The sequence below is a fragment of the Cupressus sempervirens genome, chromosome 3 (assembly GCF_028749045.1).
Source record: "Cupressus sempervirens isolate cs-2001-9-10 chromosome 3, ASM2874904v1, whole genome shotgun sequence".
Classification (NCBI taxonomy): Eukaryota; Viridiplantae; Streptophyta; class Pinopsida; order Cupressales; family Cupressaceae; genus Cupressus; species Cupressus sempervirens.
The window spans coordinates 357,014,270-357,036,032 of record NC_143120.1 but is presented as its reverse complement, the minus strand read 5'-3'; positions in this window follow the sequence as shown (position 1 = coordinate 357,036,032).

The window sequence follows — 21,763 nt, the reverse complement described above, 5'->3', positions numbered from 1 at the left end:
CAGATTGTAAGTATTTTGATTATCATTATGAAAGGTAAGCATCTCTTAAGGCTGAATGTTTGGTTCTCAACTAAATGGAAAAGAAAATTCTTCATTAGCTAGTTGTTATACCTATGTATTCTATGTAGAATCATAGGATTCTAGTAGCATAGGATTAAATTGTACAAGAGGCATATTGTCATTTTCTTGTGAATTCCGAGTCATGTCTTGATTTCCATTATAATATGAACCATCATTTTTTAATGTCATTCGACCATCATCATATCGATTGATGTCCACATACTAAAAATTATAGTTATTGTTATCAATAGGAATTCTTCCATTGTTTAGATGAGTGTTCCATTTTCAATTCTATCTTTGGAAGCCATTGTTATGATCAAGAGGATTGAAATTGTTTCCTCCATTATTCTTTCATGCATTGTTATTCCCAGCATTATTGTTTCTACTAAAATTCATGTTGTAGTTTTGACTATAATTGATGTTGTTGTAAGGACCAAAATTGTTTCTTTGAAAGTTCTTATTATGCCCTTGAGACAACCTCAAGTGAGTTAGTTCATTATTCATTTGTGACATGGTCTTCTTCATTTGACAAAACTTAGAGGCAAAACAATTGTCTGCCTCAGCAAAAGCTATTGCCTTTTACTCAAATTGTTGGTGTAAATAAGTATTTACTATTTACACTTACTTAAGTTTACTTAGGTTAATGCATAAGTTTTATTATTTATTTATTAGTCACCTAGGAGTATGCATACTCTTGTGAGTTGTCATGTTGACAACACAAGAGTTCACACCTTTTGTTATGCACATGGTGTCTACAACATCCCCACTTGAGATACACCTCATCATTCTTATACTCTCATCTAGAATGAAGGATAAGACTCATGCTTAGTTGTCATGCTTATCTTATCTCCTAGTTCTTTCTAGACCCATTCTAGATGCTTATTGAGAGGCCTTTGTATACAAACACTCCTAGTGTGTTTGTATACATAGTGATGTATCAGGACATCCTATGATATATTGATCATACTCTTTTTGGTCTACAGTTGTGTTTGTGTTCAAGTTCTTTGATCTTGGGTGAATTATTCCCCAAGGAAAATTCTTACATGGTATCAGAGCTCTTGGAGAATCTCTCTTCACATAGCCATTCAAGACCATCTTGTTACTTCAACACCTTACCTCAAATCTAGAGTATCATAGTTATTAGGAGCATCTAGAGCCAGATTTGACCTCACCATTACATCTAAAATATTGATTTGGTGAAAATTGACTATAAATTTGGCTACCCTAGGCCAAAGTTGATCATGACGAATGTTTTTTGCAAATTGACACTCGGAGGCCCTAATTTGCAACTTGGGTATGGTCATTTTTTAGATCTAATTAATTATTTTTTAGATCTAAATTTTTTCTTTGCATTTTCAAAAAAAAATCGGCCAAGTGGCCTTACAGAGAATTTTTTTGTACAAGTACTGGGTAGTCACATCTTGGACCTACACACGTATGGAATATTCCTTAGTACTATAGAATATTCCTTCATAACTAGTGGCATAATTCACAAAGACTAGCAATTTAGTTCCACCAGTGGGCATCACAATCCACCGCCATACATTTCGACAGACTAGCCAACCAGTGGCCCACTTTATGGTAGCCATTTGTTTTAACATCCGCATCCACTACCTTTTAAATAGTGATGTGTTTCCAAATCTCATCAATGTGGGATTATTAAACTGGTTGTCGACTACCACTTTTTGACCTCCAACTTTGAAAATAGACACTCCAACCACCATAAAAGGTTTCCAACACTCATGCATTGGTTCCTTTGACACCCACATTAGTTTCTTCCTGGTGATAGTGAGCTATGTGAAATTATAACCCGATTTCACTATCATCAGTGTCGTAAAACCCTCCCTGATGACACTATTTTGCGACACTTTGGACATGTAGCTCCTCTTGGTGATAGTTGTTGGCCATACCTAATCACCATGCATCATCCAACCACTGAGCCATGGCAAAAAATTTCCTTTAATAGCAAAGTGATATGCAGACAGTGCTAGGTTGGACCATCAAACATGTCAGCTCCGTACGAAGTGACTCAACACAATTTTTCTATATAGAAATGTAGAAGTTGTACCTTCCTAGTTAGTAAGTACATTTCAGCTACCAACTTGACCTCATCCATACATTCTGTACTACTTACATTAGCATGACATCATCACCATGTTAGCAAGGGACCAAGTCTTTGCTGATGTCAGCATATCGCATAGTTAAATTTGATAGCCACCTAACCATCATTTCCAAGAATTTTGTAACTATAGTGACAGTCATTTGACCATCAAATTTAAGCTAGTAGTTTCCTACCTAGACCCCTCTTCAAATGCATTTTTGATTTGGTAGTTTGACTTTAAGAGCCCATAACTTGGTCATCTGGGCTCCAATTCAGGTGCAATTTTTTTTATTTTGGGTAGAATTTCTTGAACTTTTTAGTGGTCATGATATTTTCTAGTTTTGGTGTAAGGATTTGTTATATTTTTCATCTTTTGGCAAATATACTTATCCAATCCTACATTTTACAAATTGAAATGCTCCATACAGGCTGATCTGGAATCAAAAATAGGTGTCATTTTTTTTGAAAGTGCCTTTTTTTGTCTACTTTCTAGATCTATAGCCAAATTTTAGGGTTCTATGGATAAAAATATCACTTTTAGAACTATGGCCTTTTATACATTGTATTGCTTTCATTTCTTTTCAGAATTGTTGTATACCTCAACTAGAGTGCTTAGTTCCAAATTTAGGCCTCAAAAGGTAGTTATAACAAGAAAAATTAGAAGTCCACTTTGTACATTTTGACAAATAGCCTATTTTACATGCACTACATATAAATTTCTTTTGATTGAGTGAAATGGGAGGGGGGGGGGGGGGATGTATTGTGTTTTTGTGTCTCTCTTGTGTGCTCTTTTATTTTCTACATCATGAGTTCACCTAAATGTCCACCTCTAACTTCATTCAATTATTCTACATGGAAAGATATTTCATGGAGTATATTAATCGATAATGGTTTAAGTCTTTATGTTGATGGTACAATTGAAAAACCCACTAATGCTATAGCACTCATTGATTGGAAAAAACAAGACTAATAGGCTTTAGGAGTTATCAAGAATTGTGTAGATAGAGATCTCTTCTTTTACATTGCTAGTTGTAAGGAATCCAAACTAGATTGGGAAAAACTTGTAGCATTGTATGGTAAGGTGGATGAGGAAAAGGGATTTTAGATTGAGGACAATCTACTTCTATTGGATCCAAAGAAGTTTGACATAATTTAGGATTACATCACCAAAGAAAATGAGTATAGGGCACTACTCAATGATTGTAGAAATCCCATGAAGGATGAAAAGTTAATTAATCACATCCTAAAGAGGCTACCTTCAAAGTATGCTTCCTTTTTTTTGAGTTCTAATACTCATAGGTTAACCATGGGAAGTGCTTAGCAGAAGCCTACCTTTGATGCTTTTGCAGAAATGTTGATTGTTGAAAAATCTCACTCGATAGATTTTGGACTTCTCATGAAATCAAAGACCAAAGCATTGTTAGATAGTGATGAGAACCAATCAATTCAAGGAGGAAAAAGTTCTAGTAACAACAAGAAGAAGTAGTGGAAGCAGAAATCATAGTCTGGAACACAACAACAATCCACCTCACAACAAGGTAGTTCTTCTTCCAACAAGAAAGGAAATAATGAAAAGGAATTTTTTTTTTGTGCATATTACAAAAAGCCAAATCATGAAGAGAATCATTACAAGATTAAAAGAATCAATGAGTTAGAAAATCTACTTAGGAAGAACAAAACTCAAGTGCTAGGTACTTCCAAGGATTGAACTCCACCCACTTCAAAGGGAAAAGGTCAAGCACTTATGGTAAACTCAAGTTCTTCTATAGAATGGATTCTTGACTCAGGTGGCTTCTATCATACGGGTTCTTCAAAGGGAGACTTTTCTTCATTGAAGAAGTCATAGGTACCGCACATCTTCATAGGAGATGATACTAAAATGGATGTTGAAGGGAAAGGACATGTGGAAATGGAAAATGGGGAATTCAAAGATGTTCTCTATGTTCTAAACCTAAGCTCTAATCTCCTCTTAGTTTACCAAATCACTCACCTTGGAGACCATCATAAAGTTGGGTTCCTTCCAAGTTCAATGATGGTGCACAATCTTCAAGATGATTCAATGGTTGTAGTGGGGAAAGTCAATCATGAAAAGAGGCCTTATTCCTTCTCCCACTCTATGCCTAATTCTCCTTCTCAAGCCTTTTTGACTCATTCTACTTCACAAACCACATTATGGCATGAGCTGTTTGGTCATCTTGACTTCCACTACCTTCAAAAACTTTGATTGAAACACATCATCAAAGGTCTACCTAACATCAAATTTTCTTAGAGTGAATGTTAATCATGTTCTATGGATATGCATCTTGAGGAGAAGTATGATAAAGGCAAGTCTTCTAGAGCACTAGTTTTTCTCCAGTTGGTTCACATAGTTTTAGCAAGACCTTTTGTAGTGAAATTAGTCAACCAAGGCTGCTACATCCTTACTTTCATTGATGACTTTTCATGATTCACATGGGTCTACTTTCTTCATCACAAGAAAAAGTGGTTGCTAAGCTTCAAGCCTTTAAGACTCATGTTGAACAAAAATCAAGGAAAGCCATCAAGGTTCTATAGATGTAAAATAAGTGTAGATATGTGGACTAAAGACTTAAGGAATTTTACAAACTTGAGTGAATTGATCTTTAGAATCCACTACCATTCAGTTTGCACAAGACAAATGTTACAACACTAAGAATTATGACTCTTAAGACCATGGCAAGTTGCATGATAAAGGCCAAGTCTCTTGATCCTACACTAGAAGTCGATGCTATTAGCAATGCCACTCACATACTTAATAGGTTTCCTCATAATGCCTTAGATGAGAAAACTCCTCTTGAGGCATGGTGTGACAGAAAACCAATTATGGGTAACTTTAGAGTCTTTCGTTGTCCAGCATGGACAAACATATCATCTAGGGTATGCAAGGCACCAACACCTAGGCCTTGTACTTTCATCAGATATGATGACAATGTTAAGGCATACAAACTTATGGATCTAGAGACACATGAGATCTCTGTGGAGGACAATGTACACTATGTAGAAAGTTCACTGAGCTTATCCTCTAATCCTCTCCACACTTCATAAACTACGAAAATTGATAGTGACACCAGTAATAGTGCTTTAGTAGATTTAGACATGTGGGGTTCTATCGACAGTTACAACAAGGGGCCATGCAATCAGTATAGTCCACATGCATACATTGTCATAGTGAAAGGTCCAACACAATAAGGTACACCTCATCTTCTAGCTCCAACTTTAATTGATGACTTCTTGATAGACATTGCAGGTTTTTTCATTGAGTCATACACCACAGAGTTGGGAGACATCCTTGATGATTTACATATTCTCTTTGATGAAGATGATCCTTCTACAATTGTTGTGAGGGCTCACTTTGACCCTCATGTCCATTCTCTACATGATCAATCTTCACAAGTTGCTGTTATTGTGGATACTTATGTACAACAGTTGGAGGAAGTCTCTTTATTAGTTGAGAAGAAAGTTTTGGAAAAACTTCTATAGACACTTGAGTAGGTTTTAGGACCACCATACATCTTCAGGATTGTACCTTTGTCGTTGTTTCTTCCAAAGGGCAGGAACATAATTCTGCACTCTTGTACTAGCTTCTACCTTGGAGTGGCATGCATTGATTGGTATTCTTCCATTGGAGGGGGGGGGGGGGGGGGAGGGGGGGGGGGGGTGGTGGATGGGGGGCGGGACTACCTTTTCTCTCTTCCTCTTCTTTCTTATGGGGAGGACTTTTCCCTCTTAGGAAATTTTGTCCTTCTCATTCTTCTCACTTGTATATACTCGATGTATGTCATAATGGGTGGGTCTTGATTACTCCATCCATCCATGCATCCCTTTTCATCTCTCTTTTTGGGGGAGGGTTTTTCCTATGAGGTTTGCCCTCTTTCTCTAGTTTATGAGAGATTGCATTATGTACATGGGTACCTAACATGGCCTAGTAGTCTGAACCCATTCTGCATTTCATCCTTGTTTTAGTAAGCTTAAGTGCATTCCCTTAAGTTTCACTTAAGGGGGGTGTTGGTGTAAACAATTATTTACTATTTACACTTATGTTAATGCATTAGTTTTATTATTTATTTATTAGTCACCTAGGATTATGCGTACTCTTGTGAGTTGTCATGTTGACAACATAGGAGTTTGCACGTCTTTTATGTACATGGTGTCTACAACATCTCATCATTCTTATCCTCTCATCTAGAATGAAGGGTAAGACATGTGCTTAGTTTTCATGCTTTTATTATCTCTTAGTTCTTTCTAGACCCATTCTATATGCTTCTTGAGAGGCCTTTATATATAGACACTCCTAGTGTGTTTGTACACATAGTGATATATTAGGACATGTTATGATATATTAATCATACTCTTTTTGGTCTATAGTCATGCTTGTATTTGAGTTCTTTGATCTTGGGTGAATTTTTCCCCAAGAAAAATTCTTAGCCAAATAAAGAAGCTTTCAGAGGCTCGTATCTTGGATATGTTATAGCTAGGTTTTGTAGAGCATGTGCCTACTATAATAGAACTAGATTCATAGGTATGAATTGGCTAGGCATCTTAGGTACTCTGATAGGATATGTTGGCATCATTATAATAGCTTATGCTAGAAGCATCAATCCTCCTCCATTAGGATTGGCTTGCTTAGTAAAGGTAATTGCTTCTATGAAGACTTTATCTAATGTGTCATTATTTTCTGTAGGAATTATTCTTAAGAAAATAGCAGTAAGATGGTCCATAGCATTCAGATAAATCTGAATAGCAACTTCAACTAGTCTAGTGTATGAAATTTCCAACTTGCGATATGCCATGTGAAAGTGATGGTTGAAGCATGAAACCATCTTGGCTAGGTCCCTTTTAATTGATATGAATTGTTGATGTATCACCACTGGGTTAATGAAGGTTTTGAATTGTTCCAAGAATAATTTTTTGAAAGTATCCCAATCTCCAATACATCTAGGTGGTAAATTAATGTACTAATTATAGGAAACTTCCCCCAAAGAGTAGGGGAATAAATGAAGAATCACATTCTCATTAGCAATCTGCTTTTAGTTGCAAATTTCCTTGAATACCTTAATGTGATCTTTAGTAGTCAGTGTCTCTCCATAGATGAACCTTGGGCAAAAATTCTTAGGATTCTTAGGATGATCATTGCATACACCTCTCATGTTGATTGGTGAGTCTACAACATTTCAAAAAAAGGTCATCGGAGGATTTGGTGGAATAATGGGTGATTTTTGTGGAGGTGGAACTTAAGATGATGATGAGGTTGAATAGAAGTGGTAGAATCTAAGGGAATCCTTTGTTATTATGAGGCTTGCAAAAATGGCTAAGTACAAGGAAATCATGTGCACTAGATGAGGATCTTAAAGCTCATAGTAATGGGGATGATGGATTAGGATCCTCTAGTTTGCATCAATTTTGGAAAAAGTGCACCTCTATAGAAGTACAGTTTCTCAAAAATATGGCCCACCTGGTGCACTTGGGAAGCTCAGGAGCTCAATTTTTTTTGAACATGTAAAAAATTACAGAAATTTTAAATTGCAAGTTATTTTATTCTATTTCAAATGTTAGGGGGCCCTTCTTCTAGTGCCACTTCTGTTGAGCTATCATTTTGCATGATGCTTAATGGTAGGAATCCTTTCAAACTCTTCTCTTGAAAAGCCAATCTAGGATCAACTCCAAGGTTTTGAGTGATCTTGTGACCTACTAGAATCTACTTAGTTGAAGATAAATGTATTTTCTCATAGGGAGGATTTTTATAGTTTGAACAATTCAAATAAGATTTAGAATCTGCTTGCTATTTCAAAACAATGAAACACACAAAAATAAATATATTTTTGTATTTTTCAATTTTTTGATGAATGCAGTCTAACAATGCAACCATATGAATTCCTAATTTAACCAAGGGGTTATTAAAGAAAACAATGAAGATAAGGGAACAAGAAATTTAAGAAAATAACGTGAAAATTAATATCCAAATGAACATTAGCCACAGAAACAACGTGTTTGTGCATTAAGCCTTTGAAAAGATCAGTGGGTAATGAAAGAAAATAGGAGTAGCACTTCCTCAATTCCACTGATGCAATCATCAAGGGAATTTAGTAACTTTAAGATGTTTCACTTTCATCAAATCACAAGGCCATGGAAGGTGCACTGATGCAAGACAAAAAGCTATGCAAGATCAATATGGTGATCTCTTCTCAAACTAAATATGTTAGTGAAATTTGTAGACCTATAGCAAACATCAAAATTAAAAGATGACACAACTAGAATAATGCAATACAATTATTGGCTCAATTACATTCCATGAATATAAATTGACAAAATATAACACACTTAGACAAGAATCACTACACTCAAAATGCGTGCACCAGTAACATATATTATTGCATCAAAATAATGATAGCCTAGAATACATATTACATTCCTCAATTTATAAGAAATATTCATATCAACTTGTGTTGAGAGTAAGAGATATCTTTATACAAACATATGCTTCTAAACTAATAAAAAAATTCTATTTATGTACAAATAAACTATCTAACGAGTGCTAAGTAGGACTGCATCCATATTTATATCATGGAATGGATGCATGAGCCTTACATATCTTAAAACAAAGAAAGCATGAGAAAATAAGAAGAAGAAATCCTTTAGATGATGTAGCAGTGTCTAGAAGTGTCAAAAATAGAAGCTCCATCTTTACTAGGTGTTTATAGGAGTTAAACTTCCATCAGAATGCATTTCTGATGAATGGAAAACTCTAAATTTAGAACTAATAGTTAACTTTTGATGCACTTCTAACTTATTCAAAAACTTCCAATGCACCTCTAAAAAATCACACCTTGGAAGTAGCGTACCTATGCCCTTGGCACACCTACACACCTGGGAAGGAGGTTCAAAAAAATGCAAAATTTCACCAAGTGTTGAAACTAAAATTCTAGCTTCTAGGTTTTGTTCCCCTTCATACCAAAGCTATGTTTGGGTATTTTACTCTTTAATTTCTCAATAATCTTGGTGACTTCAACTACATTTGGAAAATCTAAGGCTTCATACCTTTCCTTCACTTTCTGCCTATAGTTGCCCACCTCGATGTGAGTCTTTGCAAAATCTCCTAGTTTCACAACTAAATCTAGTAAGGCTTCTTCTATTCTGAATGCTTGTCTGATATCATCATCATTAGAAGCTTCTTCAAAAGTCTTTTGAAACTGTTCAACAGCTACTTCCATAGACATTAGTTTGTTCCTTGAATCATCTTCAAAAATATCTAAGCATGCATCACTATAATGCTTCTTTGCCTCCAAAATTTTCTCTTGGGTTTGATGCTTGACCTTATGAATCTTTGCATTTATTGTATCCATTACTTTATTTCCATCCACAATCTTCTCTATCCAATCATCAATTTTATCTAACTTTTTTGTTATATATACCTCCATTAACATCTAATACCTTTGGCCTTCGATTGACTGTAATGGTTTTAGCTCATTGTCCAAGGTATGTAATTCATCCATCAAACCAAAATCCTAATTCAAAATAGCCACTAGCTTATCTACATTATCCTGCATATGTTGTAGGAGCTTAATATTTCCCTATATAATCAGCACACCCTTTTCCTCAAAATTTTCTCACCATTGCTGACAAGCTTTCAAAAATGGATCAAGTTGCATTGTCTCCTTATCCCTTTTCTTCAATGCTACATTCACACTCTCCTCGAGATTTTCAAGATCTAAATGACCAACAAATTTGTTTAGATATCCTTTTAGGATCTCATTCTATTTCTAAAGTTTTATCATTTATATGTCATCTTGTTCTAAGTGCCTAAACACTTCTTTTATCCCAGTTGTCACCATCAACTTAGCAGTGTCCAACATGAGTTTTCCAAGCATAACCTCCTTGATCTGATAATCTTTCAGAGTCAAATCCTCAAGATTTGTATGTAGAGGAGGGATAGCAGCATGAGTAAATAAATCCTAGTTTTGATCACTCATAATGAAGGAAAATGCATGTGCATCTTTTGGTAGTGACTCAGATCTTTTGAGAACTTCAATCAATTCTCTCATATCTTCCTCCTAAGTGGAGTGTTGTTGCCTTTTGTTTCTAATTACCTCTTTCCTCAACTATCTCAGAAAATGCTTCATCAGAGGTTTTCCTTTTGAAGACGAAGGAGTTTTCTCTACTATTATCTTCCCCTTATCACTCCTCTCTAGAGTCTTCTCATTTTGTGAGAGATCCACATTAGGAGTCTCTATACCTGTGGAGTCCATAGTTTTCACCTTTGTGTCTTGGGAAGTCTACTGAGGTTGCTCACATATTTTCCCTTCCTCCAACACTTCATCAGTGGATGTTTGTTATGGGTCTTCCTTTTATTCTACTTGAACTTGCTCTTCTTCATTTCTCAAAGGAAGAGGAGTAAATGAACCTTTATCCATGCAAAATATAACTTGAATTGGTGATAATGGAGCTACTTTGGGTCCATGTGGCTATGATTGCAACTGAATCCAATCCTCCTATTGAGTTTGATTAGTTGGGGTATCCCTTATTTTGTCTTCCCTCAATTTAGTGCCAACCGACATAAAATCAAAATCTAACATTTGAAAGACATTAGTGCATTCACCCTCTTGCTTATAAATCCATTGCTACTATTCATCTTCTAATGAATTAGACTAAATAGGCTTCTTAGGAGTGTATGGTGCTATAATTATGGAGCTTCTTCTCCATTCCAACTTTATGGCTCTGGCAAGATGAGTCCTTTGATTCAAAGGAAGGATATCTTCTTCATCCTCATCATCCTCTTCTTCCTCTCCTTCTAGGATAAATTTTGGGACTAATGGGAAAGTAATAACTCTCCTAATCACTTTTTGTCTCCCCTTGACTAGAGTCTTGATTTTTCTTCTCTTAGGAGTGGATAGGGAGGCTTGTACCTCTTGTTGAGGTGGAGACACTTCTTGTACTTCTATTTTAGCTCCTCCTTGCCCTTGTTCAGTTGGTGGCACTTGAGGATTATCTTGGGTCTATGTAGCTTCAAAATTCTCTGACCCTTGTACATTTTCTACCCTTGGCTATAGAGGTTCTTAAGTTGCTTCCACTTCTAGCTCATATTGTTGGGGAGAAGTTCTCTTCCTCTTTCCTTTACCTTTATGAGCCCTATAATATCTAACTTCTCTTTCAAATTGGTGCATTTTTTCTAGCCTCATTGGGGACTGAGCTATAAAGGTAGGTGTTGTTACCTTAGCTCCTCTACCTTTTGTTGGGCAAGCTATAGCATGGAAGACTACCACTTGAGGCATTTGATCCAATTTGAAAGGTCTCTTGATCCAATCCTTGGTTAGTATGATGACATTCTTGGCCTTGTGATTAATGTTTGAATTTTCTTCATTATCAATCTCACCATTCATAATAGGTCAATCACCAATCTTGTCCCTATTGATCAAAGGATCAAGGACATCCTCAGTATCCTATTGCATATCCTTCAAAGGAACCTTTATCTTCAAGGCATTGCTCACCAAATAGAGAGTCATCCTACAATAATCCATTATATGGATATCATAGTTGTCTATTGCATACATCTTCATGTTGAAATGTCTTACCAAATAAATATTTCACCCTTCCAATGTTATCAAAATAAGGGTGAGCAGGGTTATGTTCCTCCAAGGGATACTAAATACATTCAAGCTCAAAAGATGGAATATCTTGTCTCCAAACCACATTAAATGGTCCTATAGTAATGAGCCATAGCTAGGTTATTTTGTGTTGCTTCCTTGCTCTATCAAATGTAGACAAGAGTTGTTAAGTGATCTCCAACAATATGAGTCTATCCCTTGGATACTAGGGAGTTTCTTGGGATTGATAGTGGTACCCACTACCCTCAAATAAGTGAATATTCGATATTGGATGTAGTAGGCTCTGAATTCTAAAATATATTTTGTTGCCTCCTCTAACATCCTCTTCACATAATCCCCTTCAATGAGACTGATAATCTATTCGATAGGGTCATGCATTTGCATCTTGCATACTACCCTTTTTGAAGAGTCCTAGATAATCTATCACCCTTGTAGCTAACAAGTACACCAAATATGATGCCATGTATTTCTTACAATTATTCTTAACTATCACCAATTTTTCATCCACATTCTCACTAAGAATAGAAGCCCAAGCAATTGGCATCTTTGTCATCTTGATAGTCTTAATAAAGTGCACCATCCATATATTCAAGTGCCTCGATGCTGGCAACCCCATGACTCGACTTAAGAGTATTATAGAATATCCAATATCTTCTTTCATATAACCTATTTTCATGTCCACTTTGCCTTCTTTATGCCTTTGAGGAGTCTTCTCAATGAGGTATGAAGACTAGATGATTTCAGATGCTTCCTCTACATGTTCCCTATTGGATCTTTCTACTTGGTGATAGGTTAATCTAATAAACTGACGTGCCCTCAAAAGATGGAACAACTTCTCTATGTTCTTAGGTTAGAGATCTAGGATGATCTCTCTAGTTATACTCTTCAAGAACCTTTCTTTAGAAACATAGTTTTTTGCCAGTGCAATGATCAAGTCTAAAGATTTTACTAATACTAGATGTGATGCTGCATTGACTATTCCTAATTAGATCAGAGTGAATATCAATGGGAACCTCTTCATAGGATTTTTGCATAAAACCAAGAACATGTTCCAATCAGTATGATCACATTTGATTTTGTGGATCTTTGAATACACATCTTGGAAGCATGACTTTTCTAGAACACCCTAAAACTTGAACATCAGTAGTTTTGGGACCATCTTTGTAGCAAGGGAGGATGATGAAGAAGTCATTGAATTTTCACAAAAACAACATATATTAGTCCAAAGTCAAAGAAAAATCAATTAATACAAACCCTAATGGTGACACAAAAAACCCAGAAAACCTTAAATGCTAAAAAACATAAAAAACCAAAATTTATCCCTAAAATGCAAAAAAAAGGTGCATCTAGTGCACCTCAAAGGTGCACAAGGTGCATTGCCTTATAGTTATGTTTATTAAAGGTGTACATCTAGCACACTTGATGGGGTGTGCTAGGTGTGCACCATATAAACACTTAAAGCACAAAGGGTGCACATTCAGCACACCTCACAGGGTGCACTAAATGTGCACCCTTTACTTTCCCAAAGGGATACTTAAAGGTGTGTAGCTACACACCTTTTGTTTTTAGGTGTAAAGTTTAGTTTTTAAATGTTTTTGTTTAAAGTTTTTTTTTTTTTTTTTTGGTGTGTGCAGGTGAAGGCATGGGTAGTGGCACATCAGCGCACCTGCATATCTATGCAAGTGTGGGTCAAGGATGTAGAGAAGAGAAAAGTGCAAAAGGGGTGAGGGTTTCCAAGGTTTTATAGACCTAGGACCCAACACACCTCTTTGAGGTGCGTAGCTACATGGCTATGCACTTTAGAGAGGAAATGCTTCTTAAATAAGACTTAGTAAACTAGCCCACCTAATGAGGTTCTCTAGGTGTACTAGTGCACACTTTAATGCACAAAAATGAACTTCTCCCCCAAAATTCTAATTTTTGAAATCTAGGTTATGAAGTTGGGACCTAAATTTTGACAAAAGACACTAGGTAAAACCCTAGAAAAGACTTAGACCCCAAACTAGGGATCTATAAAACTGAAAAATAAAGTAGGGAATCTCCATTTCTAGGAAAAATGGAGTGTGCATTGTGAAACCACAACACCTCAGTACTGCATTGCTAATTTTTTCTATTATTGCAAGCTACTCAAACTTGAGTTTTCTACTCCACTCCCTACTAATGTGCCCAAACTACTTGTCTTCTTATAACTAAGAGATGATAGTTTGAATGTCACTAGTTGTAGGATTATTGGTGGTTGACATTCCCAAGATGCTTTCCAATGGGGTGACTAATTTTCTAATGAAGCAATTGAGTTCATGAATCTTTGCCTTCATTCTGACCTTAGCTAGCTTAAGGCTTTTGAGTTGTCCTTTAATCACATCATTTGTTGACTTCCATAAGCCCACCTTAGTATCATGCCCACCTTCTCCAAGATCTATAGAATATAAGGTGAAATCCTCTATAGACATATCTTTAATCCTCCCTTCCTTAGTGGGCTTAGCAATCTCCATAGTCAAATTCCCTATATCAAGATCTTGTCCAAGAATTGGCAGGGTCTTCTACTTCTTAACTTTACTCAAAGCTGATCCATAATGGATAGCTAGAGATAAAATTTCTTTATTGGGGATTCCCTCTTCTTTCCTCTTCCTCTTTCTATCTAAGGTGTCTTCTAGCCATGATTCTATGTCAATCACCTTAGATGTAGCCCCAATCTATCTACACTAAACATCTTTCTTTTGACTAGAGTTAATGTCTTCATAGCTGAAGAGAAAAGGTTCTTTTGGATTTGGGAAATAATTTTTAAAGCTTTAGGACCTTTCTTTGTTTATGTAGTCCTCTTTATAGCTTCATTGATTTTGGTAGACTCACTTTTTCTACTTACACCATCTCTAAGGTCCACCGCTTGTACTTGGGGACTACTTGGTAGGAGTAGTGCATCATTCATAGATGGGATCAGACTAGTATGGGGTGAGAGAGCCACTGTGACTACTTTGTCTTTCAAATCCTCCACCTTCTTCTTCTCAGCCTTTGTTTTAGCTTTGATTATTGGTGCTAAACCATCCTGACAAGTTTTATCAAGGCGGATATTCTTTTCAGGAGGTTGGTCACCCCTACTAGTTGATTGAGCAGACCCTTGAGTGATAGGAAAGATTGTGCCTAAAACACCACTTTGGAAAGAGGAGGCTATAGCTACATTCAGAGATGCTTGGGTGGTCATACCTTTTCGCTTGATTCACTATATCATGGTCCGTTCAACCCATTTTCTAGTTCTCTTGTGAATCCTAGTTGTCATCCATCTAGATTTTCCATAACTTCTTCGTAAGGTGCCAAATTTATCATGGTACTCCTTAGCTTAGTCAAGTAAGTGTCTCTATATATGTTCTGACTACCGTCTTCAACTCCTTCAACATTAATGTTAATCTTATACATTTTCACCTAGTTGACTATCAATCTAGCAAAGGCTCAATCATGGCTCTCAAACTTGTCTTTACAGTCTTTGCAGTCAATCTAATTGTCTTTGATGGTAGTAATGTGCTTTATCATGCTCCCTTTCTACAAAACATCTTTTGCATACCCATTCGGATCAAACATGGGCCTCATGACTTCATACATGTCTAGATTATTTTTCTTCTTAAATACCTTCATCATGTTTTTAGCATCAAACTTGATGTCATAGTTGAAGGCTTGGACTTTCATGGGAAATTTGTATCCTTTCTTCTTCAGGCTTCCACTCAGTATATTCAATTGTAGGGCTTGCCTTATGATCTCGATCAACACGATCATGTCTCTTGGATACCTTGGTAGCTTTAAGGGCATTTTGTCAAATGCTGCAAGATGAAAATATGAAAAGGATGAGAACTAAATGAAGAAATATTCAAATTGACTAATGGCATCCATGGCTTCTAGGATGAATCTCCTTTCTAGGCATCCCTATACAGCTCCTTGCAAATCCTCATTGTAAATACATCATTCACCTTAACATAATCTGAACAACTATTTTGTAACTATACACATGGATAGAATTCATAAGATTTAACATCATCAAGGAAAGTTTCTAGGGAGCTCAAGCCATAATTGGAATGAGACCAATACGAAAATCAAGAAGTAAGACATGTAGAATGTATTATAGAACTTAGTTTCATGGAGAGAATTGGATAGAATTTCTCTTACCTCTTGAGCCCAATCAATGTATTGAGTATCTGAGAAAATTACTTGAACTAGAAAGAAATATTGCTTGATGAAATTCAAAGTCTCTACCTCACCCTGCAACCTATGCAAGAGGACAAAAATATCAATGATTTTTGGCTTGAGGTTTGTCTTGAACAAGGTTTTAGGAACTTTAACTTATATCATCATGATTTCTTTCCTCTAGATCATCTTTTTAGCTAAGAATTTTGAGGTGGCTCCAATAAAGCCTAAATCAGAGAACTCCTCCTACTTTGGCACTAGAAGGTAGTTCACCATTTTTTTCCTATCTATTGAGATTAGCATTGTATCATTAGGTAGCACAATTTGTTTTTTTTCTAGATTATAGTGATGGATGCATTCATAAATAAACTCAAGGGTTTGGACTATGACTAGGAAACTAGCTACCTCAACTAAACCACATATTCAGATCTTCTTAGTGATGGGATGAATTCATTCAGCTCTTAACCTTTTTTGGAAGACTTCCATGTCAAAGAAGCAAAGAGAAGTATCTACGAAGTTCTTCAATACAGACTTGATCCCAGTTAACCCATTGAAACCTGCCAACTTGGTTTCCATGAGTTTGCAAATGATATTTTGAATTGATAACATGAATGAGAAAAACAATGCAACTATCATAGGTTTTTCAAAAGTTATATGTATAGATAGAAAAACACATCAAAGAAAAGCTATAACTTATTCAATTGCTCATCTATCTTTATACAAGAGCCTCAATTCATCTATTGATCTTTAGAATTTGCACTACACAAAAGAATATAAGGAGATACCCATTGGGTAGAAAATGTGAGAGTTCAAAATATATGTAGAGGTCTTTTCACTATTCCATTGAACTTGACAGTAACTTTGGGTATGTGTAGGATCATGGTCAACCAAACTATGCTCTTAAGTGGCAATGAAAAATTAGAAAGTTAGGGTTACGTCAACTTGACATGCAATTTTCTACTTGTTATTGACTTTATATCAAAAATTTGAGAGAAAAGAATCTGTAGAAAATTGAATCTAGTTTCTAAACTACTAGGACTTATCTCAAAAAAATAAAAATTGATTTGTCAAAATTTTAAATTTTAATGCAATATTAAAAAAATTTTAGATCAAAAATAAGAAGTAGATGTATGTCTAAACATTTTAATCAAAATCAAAAAATAATATTTTTAAGTAATATTCTAGATATAAGTAGTAGACTCATGCATAGATGTTGGCATACCAGACTAGGTACTAACCTACTTGACAAGTACAGGGTTAAATAAACTCACACCCAACAAGAGGGAAAGGGAAGGTAAAAAGGAAAAATTTGATAGAGATCACCTAACATCAAGGACTTAGACCTAGACTTAAATATGACTGAAGATTACAAACACTTTCCTACTAAACAATACTCACTCTTGCCAACTAGTTTGAAAAAATAAATTGGGGCAACATCTAGCTCTATCTGGGGAATTGGGAAATCCATGCCCAAGCAAGGAATCCAAGATCTCTAGTTTTGCAATAATGAAAAGGTGGCTACACAAAAAAACTAAAGAAGTAAAAAGAAAGGGAAAATAAACTAGGAAAAATAGAAATGGGAACTAAACAAAACTATGATATAGTATAAAAGTTACCTATTTTCAATTTGGGACTTGATAGAGCTTTAAGTCCTAAACATTATAGGTTAGGGGAAATGCTTCACCAGTTGGATATGCCTATTTAAATGAGGTTTTTCTGAAAGCTTGATGAATGGTGAATGGTCCTTTCCATAGAGTCTCAAACTTTCCATGTATGCCCTTTGGTCCCCTTCTTTTATCCCATAGTAGTACACTATCTCTTATCATGAATTTCATGGTCTAGACATCTTATCAAATAGATTTTTCACATGCATCTGGTGTCATGCGATGTGATCTACAATTTCTTCTCTTTCCTCTTTGAGCTTGCTTATATATAGGATCCTCTTCTCCAATCCATTATTATAAATTTACCATCTTTGATTACTATTCTTAATTTATTCATAGCCAATTCTAGAAGCAAGGGAAGACTAGCCTCCATTCTATAGACTAGTTCAAAAGGGGAAATTCCAATCATCCTCTTTGGGGTCACTCTGTCTACCCAAAGTGCCTTGTGAATCTTTTTGTGCCAGGACCTCTAATTATTTGATACCAACTTTTTCACAATGTTTACTAAGTTCTTGTTGCTAGATCTGGGTTGACCATTCCCTTGTGGAAAATGGTCAGATGAGTGGCTGAATATTATGCCATATTCAAAACAAAACTTGGTGATTTCAATGGAAGAGAAATATTTTGCATTATCCATTACCAATTTAATGGGTACACCAAACCTAACTAGTATATTTTCTTTTATGAATTCATAGACTACTTCAGAAGTGGTCCTCTTTGTGGCCTTTACTTCTACCCATTTTTTGAAGTAATCAATTTCAGTGATGATGTAGGTGTGACTGGTGATGATGTTGGATTAATAGGGAGAATATAATCAAGACCCCATTGTTGGAAAGGACCTTCAATATCCATGGGTTTGAGAGGTACTACAACTAACTAGGGCTTACCTATGAACATTTTACATTTTTGCATTTGGAAACCCATTAATAGGAATCTTTAAACATTTTGGGCCAATAATAGCATTGTCACAATATCTTAAAAGTCATGATTGAGGATGAGAAATGCCCACTACACACTTCATCATGAAATCTTTTCAAAATCTTTCTTGTTGTTGTTTATATCTACACACCTACTAAAAGTTCTATCTAAGGATCTTTTGAAAATTTTATTATCCCAAATCACATACTTGTTGGCCTTTAATTTGAGATCTCTTCTTGACTTTGTTGTCAATCCGTCAGGACACACACCATATGTTAGAAGGTATGTAATATTTTCGAACCAAGGCTCTTGTAGACTCACTTCCAAAAGAAATTTTTTTTCATCTTCTTCTTTAGCATTTTCATTCTCTGCTATAGCCTTGCATAGGGTGTCACCTCTCACTTAATTTTTAGGCTTAATTTTGATGTCATATTATTGTATTTTAGACACCCATGCGCCTCTGGTATTGTACCCTATGTTTTATTGAGTCGACACACTTTTCACTACTACGTCAAGTATATGAACTACAAAATGGGAGTGTAGGATATAAAATCTATTTTTTTTTAATACTATGACTATAGAGAAAGTATTTTTCCCAATCTAAGAATATTTCAACACATGATTCTTCATGGGCATACTCATTAAGGCAATGGGAGCTTTTATTCCTTCTTTATTTTCCTACATGAGGATAGTTGACAAGGTGTGTTCAAAGGCATAACAATAGATCATGAAGTCTAGTTTGTAGTTAGGATGACATAGGACTAGAGTATTAGCAATGGTAGTCTTTATAATACTCTAAAAGACTTATTTTCAAGCATCATTTAATTTAAAGCTCGAATTCCTTTTCATCATGTCCATAATACACTTAGTGGTTTTGGAAAAATCAGGTGCAAACCATAATACTCCCATCTTGCTCATAGGTAGACTTAGTCTTTAGATGGCCTCAATTTGTTTAGGGTCAATTATGATACCTTCCTATGATACTATATGATTGAGTAATTTTCCTTTTGTTATGCAGAAAATAGACTTCTTAAGATTCAGAGAGATTTTGTGTTCTCAACAGCTTTATAACACCTTCTTCAAATCTTTTTGTGATTTTTCTCTTCTTTCAAGAATTTAATATGGTCATCTAGGTATATAATGATGATTCTATATTTTAAGTCAGCAAAATATTTTTTTATACACCTTTGAAAAGTGGCACTAACATTGATAAGACCGAATGGCATTCTATGATATATGAACGTACCCCAAGGAGTGGTAAAAGTTGTCTTATGTTGATCTTTCTCTTCCACTTCTATCTAGTTGTATCCTAAGAAGCCATAAATAATGGACACCATTTCAACTTTAGCTACTATTTGTAATAGATAATCCATGTTAGGAAGGGCATAATTATCCTTCAAAAATGACTAGTCTAGATTTTTAAAATCTAGTCTTCTTTCTAAATGGTACTATATTTTCTACCCATGTAAAGTGATGAATAGGATAAATGATTCTATCCTTAAGCATCTTCTTGACCACCCAAAATATGGTGTCTACTACCTTTAGATTATAGTTCCTCTACTTTCATTAGAAAGGAGTTGCATCAAGTTTTGAGGGGATCTAGTGTTTCATTTTCCCACCTCTGTAACTTTTCAAATCTTCATAGCTCTAGGAAAATACATCTTGATATTCTTTGAAAATTTCTCTAACAACCTCCTTTTCCTTGGGTGAGCAACATTTTCTGATGTTGATCATTTTGGAACTTTGCAGGTCTTTAGTATTTACCCCTTATATTTACTAGTATTAAGCCCCTTTTCTACCCTCTTTTCTTTAATGTAAGTATCATGCCTATTAAAAAACCTTTATAATGACACAAAGTATGTGGGAATGATATTACCTTGTAGTTGTAATACATTAGTCTATTTTTCTTTCTACTTTTTGTGAGGCTCTTCTTGGTTGATTTCATTAGGGTGACTTTCTTGGATAGTTTTGGCATCTTCTAGAAATAACTATAGACTTTTTTCATCTTCAAACACTTTCCATGCTTCTACATTGTCAAGGATGGAAGGTTTATACACAATTTCTACTTGATAGGTTTTGTTCTTGAATTCTTGATGAGGAAGTAGTAGGGAGGTAGAAATGACCAGTGAATCTGCCTTAGAGTTCATTTCCCTTGGGACTGATTCAATTGAGAATGCATCAAGCCCTTCAATTTCATCCTACACCCTATTTTTGTAATTTTTAAATTTATGATTTTTATAGATTTCCCCTTGATTTGTTGCACAACAAGCTCTGCATCCACCTAGCTTTTAGTATTTTTATACATTTTTTCTTTGTAGCTATTATTCTAAATAAAAGGGCCTCATATTCTGTAGTGTTATTCATGTTTCCAAATTCTAACTTGAACACCATGGGTTCATGTTCTCCTTCATGAGATATCAACACCATCCCTATGCTAGAGCTAGATAAGGAACAACTTCCATCAAATTCTACTATCCATACTGAGGATGATTATTCTTCTTCAACAAGAGTTTGATCTTTTTGCTCTTCGACTTTTTGGTCACTTGAGACATCTTCACTAAACAACATATAGTTAGCAAATTCCAATTCTTGGTATAGAATTTGAGGTTTGGGATCATCTGACTTTAAAATGATAAACTTGGCTTTCTCCTCAAATTCTAACTTTTCTTTCTTGCTTCCTATGGGTATGACCACTTGAGACCAATCCAATTTTATTTCTCCTCCTAGGTCTCTCTAGAAACTTCTACTTAGAAGCGATCTGTAGCTACTTGGGATATCCATGACTAGGATATTCAGTAGTAATTTCTTTTCTAGATGGGAAGTTAGTGCTACTTGAGCATCTTTGATTTTCCCAAGTAGGGGGACCTATTTGGCATCCATAGAATAACACCTACCATGCACTTCAGTAAGAGTGATACCTAGATCTTTAGCTGCAGGGTAAGGCATTACATTATCTAAGGTACTAGAATTGATTATATAATTTCTCATCTTGGTCCCATTAATATATAATGATATGTACAATGGATTGGGTTGCTATCTAGGGAAATTTGCTAGGACTATAGAATATTCTTGATCAAAAAGGTTAGATGTTAATGACTCATCTTCCTTTTCAATGTTAAAATTGTGCGTCAAGGTCAAACTATCTTCTTTGCAATGTTCTACCAATCTTTTTAACTTAGAAGGATGAGATTTCAAATAGTCTATTGGGGACTTTGAATCCTAGAGTCTTTACA